The following is a 15,746-nucleotide window of genomic DNA, read 5'->3' on the forward strand; positions in this document are numbered from 1 at the left end:
TTCTTTCTTTCTTTCTTTCTTTCTTTCTTTCTTTCTTTCTTTCTTTCGTGATTCTTTTTAAAAACAGATCATTTTCTACAAAGGTAAATAGTTTGCACCATGTTGGAGACCTCGGTTGGTTGACACTCTGCAAAAAGAAAAGAGCAAGCTCAGGGAGCCAAAGGGCACATAAGGGTAAAAGTGATGTTAGTTACACAGACAGATGGGAGACTGGAAGAACAAAAACTGCTCTGCTCGTCTCTCTGACAGATGACACTTTCTGTCCTCTCTCTGCTGGCTCCCTTGGTCTCACTATACATGGGTCTCTGGTCCACTGCCTTTAACCACTGCTGCAAGCAGACACTCCTGGTGTCTCCTGAGATTTTCATGATGTGGGCACACTCCTGAAAAGGTGCACGGCCTCCACTTGTCCACATAGACCCATGCCCCTCTGGAAATAGATGGCCCTCTAGAAGAATCTTGGAATCTCACGAGGTGGCAGGCACATTATTATTACTAAGGAAATAGTATACTAAAAATTTTTAAAGCAGCATTTAAATTACTAAACTACCTTACTGCCTTTAAGCTTCTCCCAATTCTCACATCCAAAAGTTAGCTATTAATAATTGTATCACTGATAAGGAAACTGAGACCAGCAAGACTGGGATTTAAGATGTGAACTCAGATAGTCTCATGCTAAAATCAGTGATCTTTCCATTAAAATATGGCAAAATGAACCTTGGCAAGTAAAAAATAGTAAGGAGCTGAGCAATTTTTTGGACTAGTATAAGCAATCAATGTACTTAATTGATAGACATTCATTTTCTGCACTTTGTTCCAAATATTAAGAAAGGTGGTAGCAGCAGGAAGATTAGAATGTTCTCATGTGATTTATGTTTGCTTGCTTTCTGCTTTTACAAAGAATGGTAGCTGGAGGTATCAGAAAAAATTTTAAGGTATTTTTGTGGCTGATTTGTTCATCTGAGAATTATTGTCAATTAGCTCAATTGTTAGGGTATCTTGAGAGCAAGTATTCAAAATCCAGGTGAGGCAATCAGCATGGTGCACCCAAGACAGCAGGGGAGCAGCTCAGTATAGAAATTCCTTCTCCCATAAAAAAAAAAAAAAAATCAACTCATCACAAGTATTGGGTTAATCATGGGATAATTCGCATTGTTATTTAGTTCTCAGGGGCCAGTTCTGGCCAAGCCTCCTTCTGTGCCTGAGGAATTCTGTATAGAAAGATGGAACTGCTACCACAGAAGGACTTTCATGGGGCACCTGGGTGGCTCAGTACTTTAAGCATCTGACTCTTGATTTCGGCTCAGGCCATGATCTTACAGCTCCGGAGTTCAAGCCCCACGTTGGGCTCTGCACTGACAGTGCAGGACCTGCTTGGGATTCTCTCTCTCTCCCTCTCTCTCTGCCCCTCCCCTGCTCATGCTCACTCGCTCACTCTCTCTCTCAAAATAATAAACTTAAAAAAAAAAAAGGACTTTAATGCTGACCAAAGGTTCTCAAAGTAGGAGCCAGCAATGATTTTGCAACTGGTACAACAGCCCCGAATAAACCACATGTTTTCTGAAGACAGAGCATTTAATATTTCTCCACATTATCCTTTATGATTTCTCAATTATATATAGGTACCATTATGAATTGATAAAGCACACATTCTCATAAAAAGCATTTTTTAATTCATAATAGATTTTGTCTTTGTGTACTAAGATAACAAAAGGTTACTATTATTGAAAAGTACAATTTTTATCCTTTGAGGAGTCAACGATAATGTTTTGTGTTATAAAGGGATCTTGATGCTTTAAACGGTTGGGAGTCACTGATGCAAGTTACCCAAAGGATCCATGCTCACACATTCTGGAAGCAAAATAATTGAAACTGATCCTGGATTAATGCAATCTCTATCAAAATCCCAATTTTTGCAGAAATTAACAAGGTCAACCTAAAATTCATATGGAAATATAAGGAACCTAAAATAGCCAAAACAGTGCTGAAAAAGAAAGAACAGGGGCACCCGGGTGGCTCAGTTGGTTAAGTGTCCAACTTCAGCTCAGGTCATGACCTCACGGTTCGTGGGTTCGATCAAGCCCCACATTGGGCTCTGTGCTGAATGATTGCTCAGAGCCTGGAGCCTGCTTCAGATTCTGCGTCTCCCTCTCTCTCTGCCCCTCCTCTGCTCATGCTCTGTCTCTCAAAAATAAATCCATATAAAAAAATTTTTTTTAAAGAAGAGAAAAAGGAAGAACAAAGTTGAAGGACTCACATTTCCCAGTGACAAAACCTCCTACAAAACTACAGTAATCAAGACAGTGTGGTACTGGTATAAGAATAGGCAAATAGACCAACAGAATAGAACTCAGAATCAATTAATGAAGCCTAACATTTACAGCTGACTGATTTTTCAATGAGGGGGTAAAGACAATTCAATGGGGAAATAGTAGTCTTTTCAACAAATAGTGTCACATGCAACAGAATGAAGGTGGATCCCCACCTCACACTATGTACAAAAATTAACTCAAAATGGATGATGGACCTCAATGCAAAAGTTAAAACTTTAACACTCTGAGAAAAAAAAAAATGGGAGTAAATCTTTGGATTACTTTGGTTCTTTGATATGGCACCAAAAGTACAAGTGACAAAAGAAAAAACAGATAAATAGGACATCATCAAAATTAAAAGCTTTTTCTACTTCCAGGAATGCCATCAAGAAGTGAAAAGACAACCCACAGAATGGGAGAACATATTTGCCAATCTGATAAGAGACTACAATCTATAATATGCAAGGAATTCTTACAAGTCAACAATAAAAAGTCAAATAACCCAATTTAAAAATGAGCAAAGGATTTAAGAGACATTTCTCCAGAGAAAATGTACAAATTGAAAATAAACACATGAAAAAATCAGTATCATTTATCATGAGGGAAATTCAAATCAAAGCCATAATGAAATACCACTTTATACCCACTGGGATGACTAGAATTTAGAAAAACATGCAATAATAAATGTTATTAATAAGGTGGACAAGCTTTCTAAAACAGTTCACCTGTTCCTCAAAATGTTAAGTGTATAGTTATTGTATGACCTGGAAATTCCACACCTAAGTATATACCCAAGAAAATTAAAAACTTATGTCCACACAAAACCTGTACACAAATGCTCATAGCAGCATTACCCATAATAGCCCCAAAGTGGAAACAACACAAATATTCGACACCTAATAAATAAAAAAAAAAAATGTGCTATATCTACACAATGGAATATTGTTTGGCAATAAAAAGAAATGAAATCTGATACATGCTACAATATAGATGAACCTTGAAAACAATATGCTAAGTAAAAGAAACCAGTCACAAAAGGCCACATATTGCATTATTCCATTTATATGAAATTTCAGAAATGGGTATATAGAAGTATATAATAGATTAGTGGTTGCTGGGGCCTGGGAGCTGACTGCTAATGGAGGTGTCTCCTGGAGTGATTACAATATTCTGAAATTTGGCAATGTAATGGTTGTATAATTCTGCAAATACACCAAAAACCACTGAGTTATACAGAGGTGGGCAAACCATTTCCGTAAGAGCTAGATATTAAATATTGTAGGTCTTGTGGGCCATACGGTCTTTGTCATAACTACTCAACTCTGTCATTGTAGAGCAAAAGCAACCATATGTCATGTGTAAGTGAATGGGTGTGGTTGTGTTCTAGTAGAACACAGCTATTATTTACCAAAACAGGCAGCAGTCATCAACCCACAGATGTAGTTGCCAACCCTTACTCTAGATGGTGAAGTCTTTGAGGCAGAGGCTATGCTTTATTCATTTCTAGGTCCCCTGAGTGAGTAGGGTGTGCTCAGTATATAACTACTTGAACTGAACGAGAATGCCCTTGCACCATTTTCCTTCCCTGAACATAAGGAGTTGCTAGTATTTCTTATTCCTCTTGCCCTCTGGAAGCACATGGGGATATAACAACCAGCTGTCCCCTGGTTGGCTGTGGAAGGAGCACTGCAACCTGCAGACAGCTGGCCTTAGATTGAAAGGAAAGGGATGGAAATAGGATAAAAGCAAGTACCAACCAAGTGATGAAAATTAAACAGGAAACCCACTTAACATTTGAGTTGCTGCCATCTACAGCGTTCCTACCTAGAGCAACAGTACTGGTCAGAGGAAATAGCTCTGGTCTAGATGTCTGCCTAGAGGTACAATTTAGTGCAGACCCATGCATCTCTAAAATGTCTATCACACCAAGTGGAAATAGAGTCTGTGTTTCTCCCCCAAGAAAGACTTTGACCCATTTTTCTAAATCCAGCTAAGGCTGTGTTACAGTCTTTACCCAGGAAGCCCACTTGCAACATTTATCCAATATCTCCAAGGAGGAAGGAGGGTAAATTCATTACATTTGCCATCCTGACTTAATGAGGTTGTTTCAAACTGTGCATGTCCCCAGACTCTTTGCTCCAGCACGGGCTAAGAAGAGAGATGGAGCAGTAGGGTTGTGTTCCTTTAAGGGCAGTGAGAGAAAATAGGACGCATTTTCCCTCCCTGGGTTTTCCCAGTGATGAGTGATGAGGATGTTCCATTGATCATTTCTGTTCCTCTGCATTCATAGGGCTCAGCTCTCTCCAAATAACACAGCCCTGGTGTTCTCCCTTTGGGAAGACACCACAGAGTGAGCAATAAGAACAAGCTCTGAGCTGTCTGCCAGTGGCAGGGATGGTCACCCTCTCCCTCTGATCTACTTAGAACTTAGTGACCTCAGTACAGTGGCTTATTGTAGATACCACTAAGATAATTAAGGATAAAAGCCAACCTCTATAACACCACCTTAGAGTTGTTTGCTATTCAAGTAGAGAATATGTTGGGGGAAAAATTAAGGAATGTATTAAGGAATCTTCTATGTCACAGAACATGTCAGAAATGGTGCTATAAGGCTGTGCTTCTGTTTTTGCACAGGGCTAATTTGCATGTTTGTTATGTCAAGAAAAAACAGAATATGATATTTAGAAGATATAGGTATTCAACATATTCAACATATTGATCTGTGTGTCTTTTATTATCTTTTTAAGTTTTGGATACCAGAGGGAAAAGTTAGCAGATGCGTTAGCATTGAGCTAGAAGGGACAAGAGAAGTATCTCTGTCTGGTGTCTCCTCAAAGGCACATGGGAACAAGGATAAATGGGTATTGCCAACTTGGTCACAAGCTAACAATTGGAATCAAAGATCTGTCTTTGTTCAAGACGAGCACACATAACTCATAATAATTCTGCATGGCTGCAATGCTCTGAAATTACCAGCCTGGCTCCTTGCTGCATCCTAATGGCAGGCATTTCAGAAATTGTTACTGAGGGTACCAGGCTGGGATAAGTTGTGGACATGAGGATAGAGCCTCCCCATTGAAGACGTGAAGTGGTTTGCAAACATTTTTACTTACAGAATTTCTAGGTTGCAATAAAAACCCACATCATTGTGTGAATTTTACTTCCATAAAAACAACAAAACACAAGGCTATGTCATTAGGACACTTGCTGCTGCCAAGTAACTGAACTTACTAAGAAGCTTATACCACAAGTTATTAGATCACATAATATGAAGACCAGAGGCAGGGAGGGGACCAGGAGCATTGTATCAGAGTTCAGCTCTGTATCTCTGCAACTTCTTACTCACACATTCCTCTTGTGCTGCCGTCATCAATAGACTAGTAGCTAGATGGTTATAGCTGGTCAAGGCATCTGGACAGTAACAGCGCTGAAAGGAAAAGGTCTCTACCTTGCAGCCCTTTGTTGGGATCAAGAAACCCTAGATGCCTCCCTGCAGGATCACCTTCATGCTTCATAGGCCAATGGCTCAAGGGCCAATTCTGACTGAGATGGGAACCTTGTAAGTAGGAGGCCACGTGTTTCAGTTATCCATTGTTGCATAACAAACTGCCTCGGCTTAACAGGATAACAGGCAGTTAACCATTGTTGCATAACAAACGGCTTAAAGAAACTGTTATTGGGGTGCCTGGGTGGTTCAGTGGGTTAGGTGTCCGACTTCGGCTCAGGTCATAATCTCCAGGTTCGAGGGTTTGAGCCGCACATCAGGCTCTGTGATGACAGCTCAGAGTCTGGAGCTGCTTCCAATTCTGTGTCTCCCTCTCTCTCTGCCCCTCCCCTGCTCATGCTCTCTCTCTCAAAAGTAAATAATAAACACATTTTTTAAAAAAGAAACTATTATTTTATTTGCTCACAATGCTATGAGTCAGGAATTTGGTTGGACCCAGTGGAGAAGATTCATTTCTATTCCATGATAACTGTTTCTTTGGACAATTGGATAAGACTGTTCAATCAGGGCTATATATCCGGGACCTAGAGTTTGGTTCTTGGCTGAGTTTCTTGGTTGTCCTCCATGTTGAGAGCTCATATGGTTAACTTGAGCTTCCTCACAGCAGGGTGATCTCAGAGTTCAAAGAGCATAGTTCCAGTGTGCAAGTGTTTAACAGACCTCTAGTTTATCACATTGCCCAATATCTCATTGGCCAAAGCAAGTTATCTGGCTGAGCCGAGAGTCAATATGGGAGGGAATATACAAGTGTAAATACTGACAGACATGGCTTACTGGGGCCATGAATACAACAGTTATCACATCAACAATCTGGTTCATCCTGAGTCCTATCCAGCCCTGATCCTGTGTCCCAGTTCTGATGATTGTGCTTCTGTTGTCTCCAGTGAATGTCTACCTTTAGCAGCTTTCTCTATACCCACAATCTAAGTCACAGGTAATCTATAAAAATACAGCAACACCTTTCTCCTCTGCACCTCAGAAATTTTTCCAGACTCTACCTCTTTCACTCCCCTTTGAACCTCTTCTCTCTCATCTGCTTATCCATCTTTTCTATCTATGAATGATACTATATCCACCCTCTCTTCCTAGCATCTTTCAAATGACAACTACTACATAGGACAAGCTGTTTGAGTCTGGGCTTCAACCCAGATTCTGCCTCTTAGACTATCTCCTTATTTACATGCACCAGAGTCTACTGGATGTGATGCTCATCCCAGGGTTCTGCCTGGGCTTCTGGGTCCAGCACTTTAGACTCTGCGTGGCTGAGGAAAGCACTCAGATGTCTGTGTTTGCCTCATGATCCTGAGCCCTTGACTTGGAATTTATTTCAGACCATGTTCCTCTAGGACTCAGCTACCCCTGTTCTCCCCACAGGAGAAGCCCATCCCAGATGTGGAGATTTTGCTGTTGGCTGAGACTTCTCCATGGTAAAAAGAGTTACCTATCTTTTAAGATGTCCAACATCCCCAGGTCCAGGGATCCCTTTATATACTGTCTGCCTGGGAGGACATGCCTGCTGCTTCATTATGAGCAGGACACTCAAACCAGCTTAAGCAGGAGATGGGGATTTATGGGCTCACATAAGGAAACCATGTGAAGGTGGAACCAGCTCCAGAAATAATGGATGCGAGGACTGGAGCATAGTCTGGACCTGCTTTCTAGTTCCACCTCTCACCGTGATGTCTCCAAATGTTGACTTCACTTTCACTTTCCAAAGACAGCTTTCTCTAATGTCAGGAACTGTGGCCATCAGGAGTCCTGGAGTCTCTACAACACTCAGAGTAACATTCTTTAGCTTTCTCTCAGAGCAGATGATTTTATGCCAAAGCTAGTTAGCAATAGAGACGAAAGACAGGTTTGTATCTTCTTTTAAAGTGTTTATTTTTACTTCTTTTCCCACCCTGTTATGACCTGTATATGGAAGGGAGACGAGAAGTAGGAGAATGGAGAATAAGCAGCTCAAGTCCATAGGTCTCTCTCGGGTCCTAGGAGTCCCCATGGCAACCAGGTGGGTCCAAGACCCATGAAGCTTCCCCTCCTTGGGGTGGCTAAGGAAAGGCTTTTACACACTTGGCTGGGTATATAAATCCAAAAACCCTTAGCCAAGATGAGTTTTAGAACTTCCCTGATTTTAGAAACACAATGTATAGAGTACATACCATGTATTATATATCACCCCCAGTGGGGTGTGAAGCCACATTCCATAATCAAACTCATTAACTGTTCTATGATAGAACGTATGAATATTCACACTTCTAGGATAAATGATGTTTATATGGATCCTCTTCTTAGGTTAGGTCAGCCTTTGCTACTAAATGCATAATGTAAAACCTTTTGGTTTTCAGAAATTGAGGATTTCAAAATAAGGGATAAGAGATTGTGGGTCTATAAGGAATGTGGAAAGTGATAACTAATACCTGGACTATTGGTTCCCAGTGTTAAAGACGATCTCTGATGGATCTTGAGTCTGTGATCAATTGAAATTGTGTCACGTGCTTATGCCTGTGTCCCACATCCCTATCCTACCACACCATGGCTCCACTATCAGGAACACCACAAAGCACCCCTTCCCCAATATTCCCTGCCTTACTGCTACCATCTGACAACAACCTACTTTCAAAAAAGAGGTGACACTTACAATGGATTGTCTGTCTCCTATCAGATCATCAGTGCCACCTCCATATGGCCCTACATTCCTGTTTCCCTAGATTGTCATAAGATGTCCACAATCTCAGGTCTCTCTTCTCCACCTGGCCTCTCATCCCCATAAAGTTCAAAATATCCCCTAATCAAACCCAATTTCCTATTCCTTCAAACTCTCTTACTGTTCCCTCTGAAACTTACAGTACACCATCAGCAAATTCTCTCAACTCTTAAGCACTGAATGTTTCCTTCTCCTTATTCTGGTGAAGGTATGCTCTTCCTGAGGACCCCTTCCCTCACCCCCATAGTCCTCTCAAGTCATAGATTTATCTCACCCCACTCATACCACTAAGCCTGAGAGCAGAAAATGTCCTTACTCCTCACTGCCATTTTCAGACTTTCATTTTTCCTGTATAAACACACACATACACATACACAACTTCTTTGAAACTTATGCCCCATACTACAGCATCTATTGCTCCTCCTTATTGGAGTCATTTAAAGGTCTTTGGGTTACTCCTCTTCATTTCCCTTTCTCTCCCTTTTACTGCCCCTACACAACTTGATGATTTTGCTACAGATGATAACTCCAGGACCTTTACTTCTCAATTTCTCGATCTCATCTCCACCTGCTTTGCCCACCCAACCTCTACTTACCCTCACGTTATTCTTGTCATTACCATTTACTGAACCCTTCCATAATCTGTATTTTGAATATCCCATTCTCCAAACACAGTCTCTCAAGCTTCTTCCCTCTGTACTGCAATTGTACTGATTTTTAGACCACATTGAGATCTCTAACCCTGCCATCATTTGACTGTCCAGTTGTACCCCAACTTCCTTCATTAGATTTCATGCTCTATTATCATAAACATTCCTTCACAGATATAATCAACTCATTTGCTCCATTCTTCTTCTGTCATACTCACCTGGCAGAAAACTCAGTCCTGGTTAAATCCAACTTTCTGCCTGCTCCATACCCGCAGAGCTGAAAGTGGTCAGAGAAAAGGCATAAAACTAGGATGACTTGTCTCTGTTTAGTCACTCCAGTGAGCCTATAGTGCCATTTGTCACTCCTACCACATTCCTTAGTCAGCTCACTCCCACTCAATGGTGAGTAATTCACACCTTCTTTTCTCTTCTCAACTTGCCCACCCTCTTCCCATTCCTACTCTAAGCTGAAGACCTTGCCTGTTATTTCATGGAGAAAATAGAAATAATCAAGAGAGAACTTTCATATGCCTCCATATGGTTTTCTCACCCTCTTAGACTCATACTTTTTTTTTTTTTATTATTCTATGTGATCTTTCATTTCAACTTTTCTCTGGGTGTTTAGTTCAATCTCTTCCTTCTGAAGATCATCATTCCCATCTCACTTTTTCACTACCGTGAATTCCACTATAGCCACCTCAAATAGGTAATGGTAACTTCCAAGACCACCTGACTCCCAGTAGGAAAACCTGATTAGTCCAGCTTGGGTCAAGTGTGGATCAAGTGCACCTCCAGTCCAATCAGCTGTGGCCATGGAAGAGGAGTTACATTGCACATGAGACTCTTAGAAAGAGACCTTGCTCTGAAAAGATGGTGTCAGGCAATTAAAAATAAAGGACGGGGAAGAAAAAGGGAGAAGAAAATATAGGGCAGCAAATAGCCAAAAACAAAACAGAAAACCACTCCAAAATTCTGTCTTCCACCGAAAAAAAATATGAATATAAGGCATTTAACAATTTAAAGAACATGGCTTTGTAGAAACTACTGAGGAGAAAGGGAGCATTACAAGAAAAATCTGAGGAAAGCATAAGTATAATGAAATACATATTTTTTCTGCATCTCATAGACTGTAAGAGTTCCAGAGCCCATAACTGTCCCTACCGATATTTATAATATAGTATGTAACCTGGTACCTAGCATCCAGTATTTGTTGGATTTAATAGAATCCTCTAGAAAATAATGTGGGGGAGGGGGGTGAGAAATGACAGAATCATGAGCCCTGCAATTCTCCTCATCTATTGACAGCCAGAATTCAAGTTTTCCTGGAGAGGTGAATTTTTCTCTAGCACTGAGTACTGTAAGGAATTATGATGATAAATCTTTATTTGGGCGACATTTGGTCACATAATGGACAATGGCTTCATCTAAAGCTTTGCAAAAGATTTAGAAGTGCCCTTCAACTGTCTGTTTCTTATTATCCTTCTCTAAAAGCCAAGGGCATAACGCTACATCATAACTTCGGGATGGCATTTCCATGGAGAGATGAGATAATGTGGTGAAGTGGGCTGCTTTCTGACCAAAGGCAGGAAGAAAGCTGAGAAAACCTGGATATGTGGTACTGAGCTATGGGTGGAGGACCGGGAGACAGAGAGATAAATCAGAATCATCTGGGAGAATTTTTCAAAATGTAAATCTTCCTCCCCTGCCCCCAAACACTGTGATTCTAATATTGCCTGGGTCCCTGCAAGTAGGGGTAGGGAAAGATCAGAAAGAACACTGGCATATATATTTTGAAAAACACAGCTCCCTTTCCCCACTTCTCCCCCTCCTTTTCCGCTCACTGTCTTGAATACCAATGACCTAGACTGATGCATTTGTATTTGATACGTCTTTCTCAAATATCAGTATACATTTTATGTATGCATATATGTACATATTTATATGCCATCTCATTCCAGAAAGGATGGCAGATGGCTTACAAAGCTACATAAAATACAAAAAAGGAGCACAAAAAATAGAAACAAAATACCAAAGAGAAAAAAAGTTGGAAATTTAAATGTGAGTAGCCCTAAGTGCATTTTTGCAAAATTCAGTTGGCTTCGACTCAAGAGAGGCTGAGCTCACTGAAAGGAGACACAGAGCTGAATGCAAGCTGGGTATTCAGGGAGCACATAAGACTTAGGCACCAGAGAAACCGACCATCTGTCACCTGACTCTTGAGTTCTTACAAAATGGAAGCAAACTTACCTGAAAGAGAGGTGGGCAGCAGGAGTCCCATTTTGTAAAACTAGGGGTGTTTCAGGGCCCCCATTAGAAAGCCTGGCAAAGATAAAAGTTAGAATTTAAGGAGTTAGCAGACAAGGTTAAGGATTATTATTATTACTTGGTCTTCTTATTATCTCTCCTACCCAGAGAGATGCCTCAGATTGAGACATCTGGAATCCAGCCTTTATTTATTTATTTATTTATTTATTTATTTATTTATTTATTTATTTATTTATTTTCAAGTTAGTTAACATTTAGTGTAGTATTGGTTTTAGGAGTAGAATTTAGTGCTTCATCATTTACATATAACACCCACTGCTCATCCCAACAAATGCACATCACCCATTTAGCCCATCCCACCACCAACCTTCCCTCCAGCAACCCTCAGCTGCTTTTCTATATTTAAGAGTCTCTTATGGTTTGCCTCCCTCCCTGTTTTCATCTTATTTTATTTTTCCTTCCCTTCCCCTGTGTTCATCTGTTTTGTTTCTTAAATTCCATATATGAGTGAAATCATGTATTTGTCTTTCTCTGATTGACTTATTTCACTTAGCATAATATACTCTACTTCCATCCCCATTGCCACAAATGGCAAGATTTCATTCTTTTTGACTGCCGAGTAATATTCCAGTGTGTGTGTGTGTGTGTGTGTGTGTGTGTGTGTGTGTACACATAAATGCATACATACCACATCTTCTTTATCCATTCATCAGTCAATGGACATTTGGGCTCTTTCCATAGTTTGGCTATTGTTGATAGTGCTGCTATAACTCAGATTCCATCCTGACCAGTCACTGAATTACAAATTAGATGTCTATGTCTTCCTAATCCAGGTTCTATTTGATTGATATTGCTTATTACATAAAACAAATGTATACCTGGAACATGACCAGGCATTTATGTGAGATCCCATGATAGGACTGAAAATATTGATATACATGCAGACTGTTAGGGCTGGGAAGGCATTTAAGTGAAGGAAGGCAGAGTATCAATTAATTTCATCCCTGGATAATAATGATTATACCTAATATTACTCATGACTTGTTTAGTGCTGAATAAAATAAACCAATCATGTATATGTCTTAATACTCTGGGAAGAGTACATTCTGGTTTGCTCTATGATTTCAAATCCTTCATGTAGTTATCATAAGGAATTGTATATAGGTATTAAAGATATAATTTACTGATTATACAAGTTTCAGGATATATAGGGACAAATTAACAAGGTAAAGCAAATACTTAAGAGTATTTATGTAAAAGGATGAGAAGAAATTTTTCTCTCATGGTTAGGTCTAATGATAAGAATAGATACTAAGTATTTACTAAATGCCTGCTATATACCAAGCTCTTTACAGTGTCTCTAATCCTTACAACTTCCATGAAGCCATACCCCATTCAAAGAGGAAGAAATTGGAATCCAAGTTACATTTCTTACAAAAAAGGAAGAAATAGGAATAGAATCCAAGTGACAATAGCATCTTTCCCAATTATGTCATCAATTCACCTCAATACTGAAGGTTAATGATGCAAAGATAAACTAATTAAGAGAAAAATGAGCTGCCTTGTTAGTTTGGAGAGGTGCCTTACTAATCTCCTTGGGACCCAGTAGAATGTATGTCATGATATAAATGTTGACCAATGAGGTCATTAAATTATGTTGATTCTCTCTCCTAAATTCCTCCTCCACTCCTTCTCCACCCTGCCTTAGTTCAGCTGGAAGAAATGTAAACTTGAACCAGGCAAAATTTACTGGTAAGGGCTCTCTAATGGTTAATTTTATGGGTTAACTTGACTGGGCCACAAGGTGCCAAGATACTTGGTCAAAAATTATCCTGTGATGATGTTTCTGGATAAGATTATCGTTTAAGTCCATAGACTGAGTAAATCAGACCTCCCTTCCTAATGTAAGTGTACCTCCTCTAATCAGTTGAAGGAATGAATAGATCAGAAGAGCTAAGCTTACCCTCAGTGGGGGAGAGTTCTCCTCCCGGAGAGCCTTCAAGTGAAAATATCAACTTTTTCCTGTCTTCATACTTGAAATGACACCTCAATTCTTCTGGGTATCAAGCCTGCCCACCTTCAGACTGGGACAAAACCATCACCTCTCCTGGGTCTCCAACTTGCCAATTCACCTTACAGATCTTGGGGACTGGCTAACCTTCATAACTGCATGAGCCAGTTCCTTATAATAACTGTGTGTGTGTGTGTGTGTGTGTGTGTGTGTGTGTGTGTGCATGCACATGCACACACACACACATCTCATTGGTTCTCTTGAGAACTCTAATACAGGCTCAATGAGCAGAGAATCGATATCTGATGATTTAGCTCAAGGAGATGGGAATATGGGAATAGGTATTAACATTTTGCTTGGTTGGTTAACAGAAATATGCATCCAAAGGTGGTCTCCAATAAATGATGAAATGCTATAATATCCTTGGTGTATTGTACAGGAAGGTATTCAAGGGCCCAAGGAGATTAGAATGCTAGAATGGATTAATCGCATAAGACCTCCTCATCCATTCTGGAAGGACCCAGAGGACACACCCTTCGCTAAGTCTGTAATAATCATGAAGGGACCTTCTCCCCCAGCATCCTTAAAAGAGTTAGTGGCTGCCATTCTCTGTAGGTCAGATATTAAAGTGTGAATTGTGATTCCTAAACGCATTGGGGATTATAGGATTCTGTGGGGCCAAGTGACAGAAGAGTCAACACAGTAATCAAAATAGTCTGGCTCACAAGCTCTTTGGTATTGACTGGTTGATCATGCTGTCCTTAATACTAAAATAGGGAGTCTATTAAAGTCTTATTTTAACTTCATAGGCAGAAAAACTCTACGTCTAGTGAACAGAAATCTGGTTTAAGTCACCAAACTATACAGTCTATGGAGTCTACAGCCTCTCAATCAATTCCCAGGCTTGAGCCAGTTTACCAACACAGAGTCTGTGGGCCCTTAAAGAAAAGGTCTACTACACTGTTTATGTTGTTTACCTCCCTCCCTGCTTTCTCCAAAAGGATCTGTGACTATTTACCAGGGTGGCTACGCATTAAGGAAGGAGAAAGAATAAGACTTACCAGGTATTAGTGGGACACACAGTCTGAATGGCACTAATTCCTGAAAGTATGCAGTGTCACTGTAGTCTACCTGCCAGAGTAGGGGTTTATGAAGGTCAAATGTCTAGTGGCCTTTTGGTTCAGGTCCATTTCATAGTGGGCCCAGGGGGTCCCTGAAACTATCCTGTTGTTATTTCTCCAGTTCTGGGGTACATCGTTGTAATGTACATACACAGCAGAATCCCCACATTGGTTCCTTAGTCTGTAGAGTGGGGGCTATTATGGTAGGATAGGCCAAGTGGGAGCCACTTGCCCTCTATACCTAGGAAAATAGTAAACCAAAAGCAACACCACATTTACGGAGAGGCAGAAGAGATTAGTGTCTGGCATATACACCATTAAGAACTTGAGAAATGTACACATTTTTGTATAACTTTGTATAACTAGCCTGTAATAGTTTGCCTATAAGGAAAACAGCTGGGGTATGGCTGTCTTAAACATAATAAGGTGGTGACTTCTATTGTAGCCACTCTTTTGATGTGGTTTTGTTGGTTGAAGGAAACCAACACACCTCATGGGACCTGGCATATGCAGCTATTGGTCAAAACTCTTTTCTCTATTAATAAGACCATCAGAACAATGCCAGCAATTCATCTTCACTGTTCTACCTCAGGGCTATAGAAACTCTCTAGTCCTATCTTATAATTTAGTCTATAAGGATATACCACCTGGTCAAGATGATGAAATGGCCTTTTGAAGACTCAGTTACAGCTCTGGGTAGGTGGCAAAATATTGAAGGGGTGGCACAGTGTCCTCTAGGAGACAGAAAGTGCTCTGAATCAGCATGTGATGCTATTTCTCCATAGCCAGGATTCACAGGTTTGGGAATCAAATGGAAGTGGTACCACTTACCATGACCCTTAGTGATCCACTAGAAAACTTTTGCTGTCTGTCCCCTTGGATTTAGATTCTGCTGGGCTAGAGGTCTTAGTTCTAAAGGGAGCAATGCTTCCACTAGCAGCACAACAACGACTCCATTGAACTGGACTGCCATCTGGCAATTTTAAGCTCCTGTTCAAGTTAATCAACAGGCCAGAAAATGTGAGGAAGGGGGAGTTACTTTCTAGGCTGGAGTCATTGATCCTGCCTATCAAGGGAAAATTGGGTTGCTACTACACAAGAACAGTCAAGAGGAATATATATGGATTACAGATGATCCTCTGAGCCACTTCTTAGTATTCCCATGCTTTGACATTATA

The 15,746-nt window shown here is 40.4% G+C and overlaps 1 long non-coding RNA gene across 1 annotated transcript in view; it reads right to left on the reverse strand.

Moving 5' to 3' along the window:
- LOC121030475 (uncharacterized) overlaps nt 1-9,485 on the reverse strand; it is a 188,198-nt gene extending 178,713 nt beyond the window's left edge. Inside the window, exon 1 of the long non-coding RNA XR_005790239.1 lies at nt 9,390-9,485. This is a non-coding gene — a long non-coding RNA (uncharacterized LOC121030475). The remainder of the gene's footprint in view (nt 1-9,389) is intronic.
- Between the last annotated feature and the right edge of the window lie 6,261 nt (nt 9,486-15,746).

Source organism: Herpailurus yagouaroundi, unplaced genomic scaffold (assembly GCF_014898765.1).
Source record: "Herpailurus yagouaroundi ecotype Mexico unplaced genomic scaffold, PumYag 140, whole genome shotgun sequence".
Classification (NCBI taxonomy): Eukaryota; Metazoa; Chordata; class Mammalia; order Carnivora; family Felidae; genus Herpailurus; species Herpailurus yagouaroundi.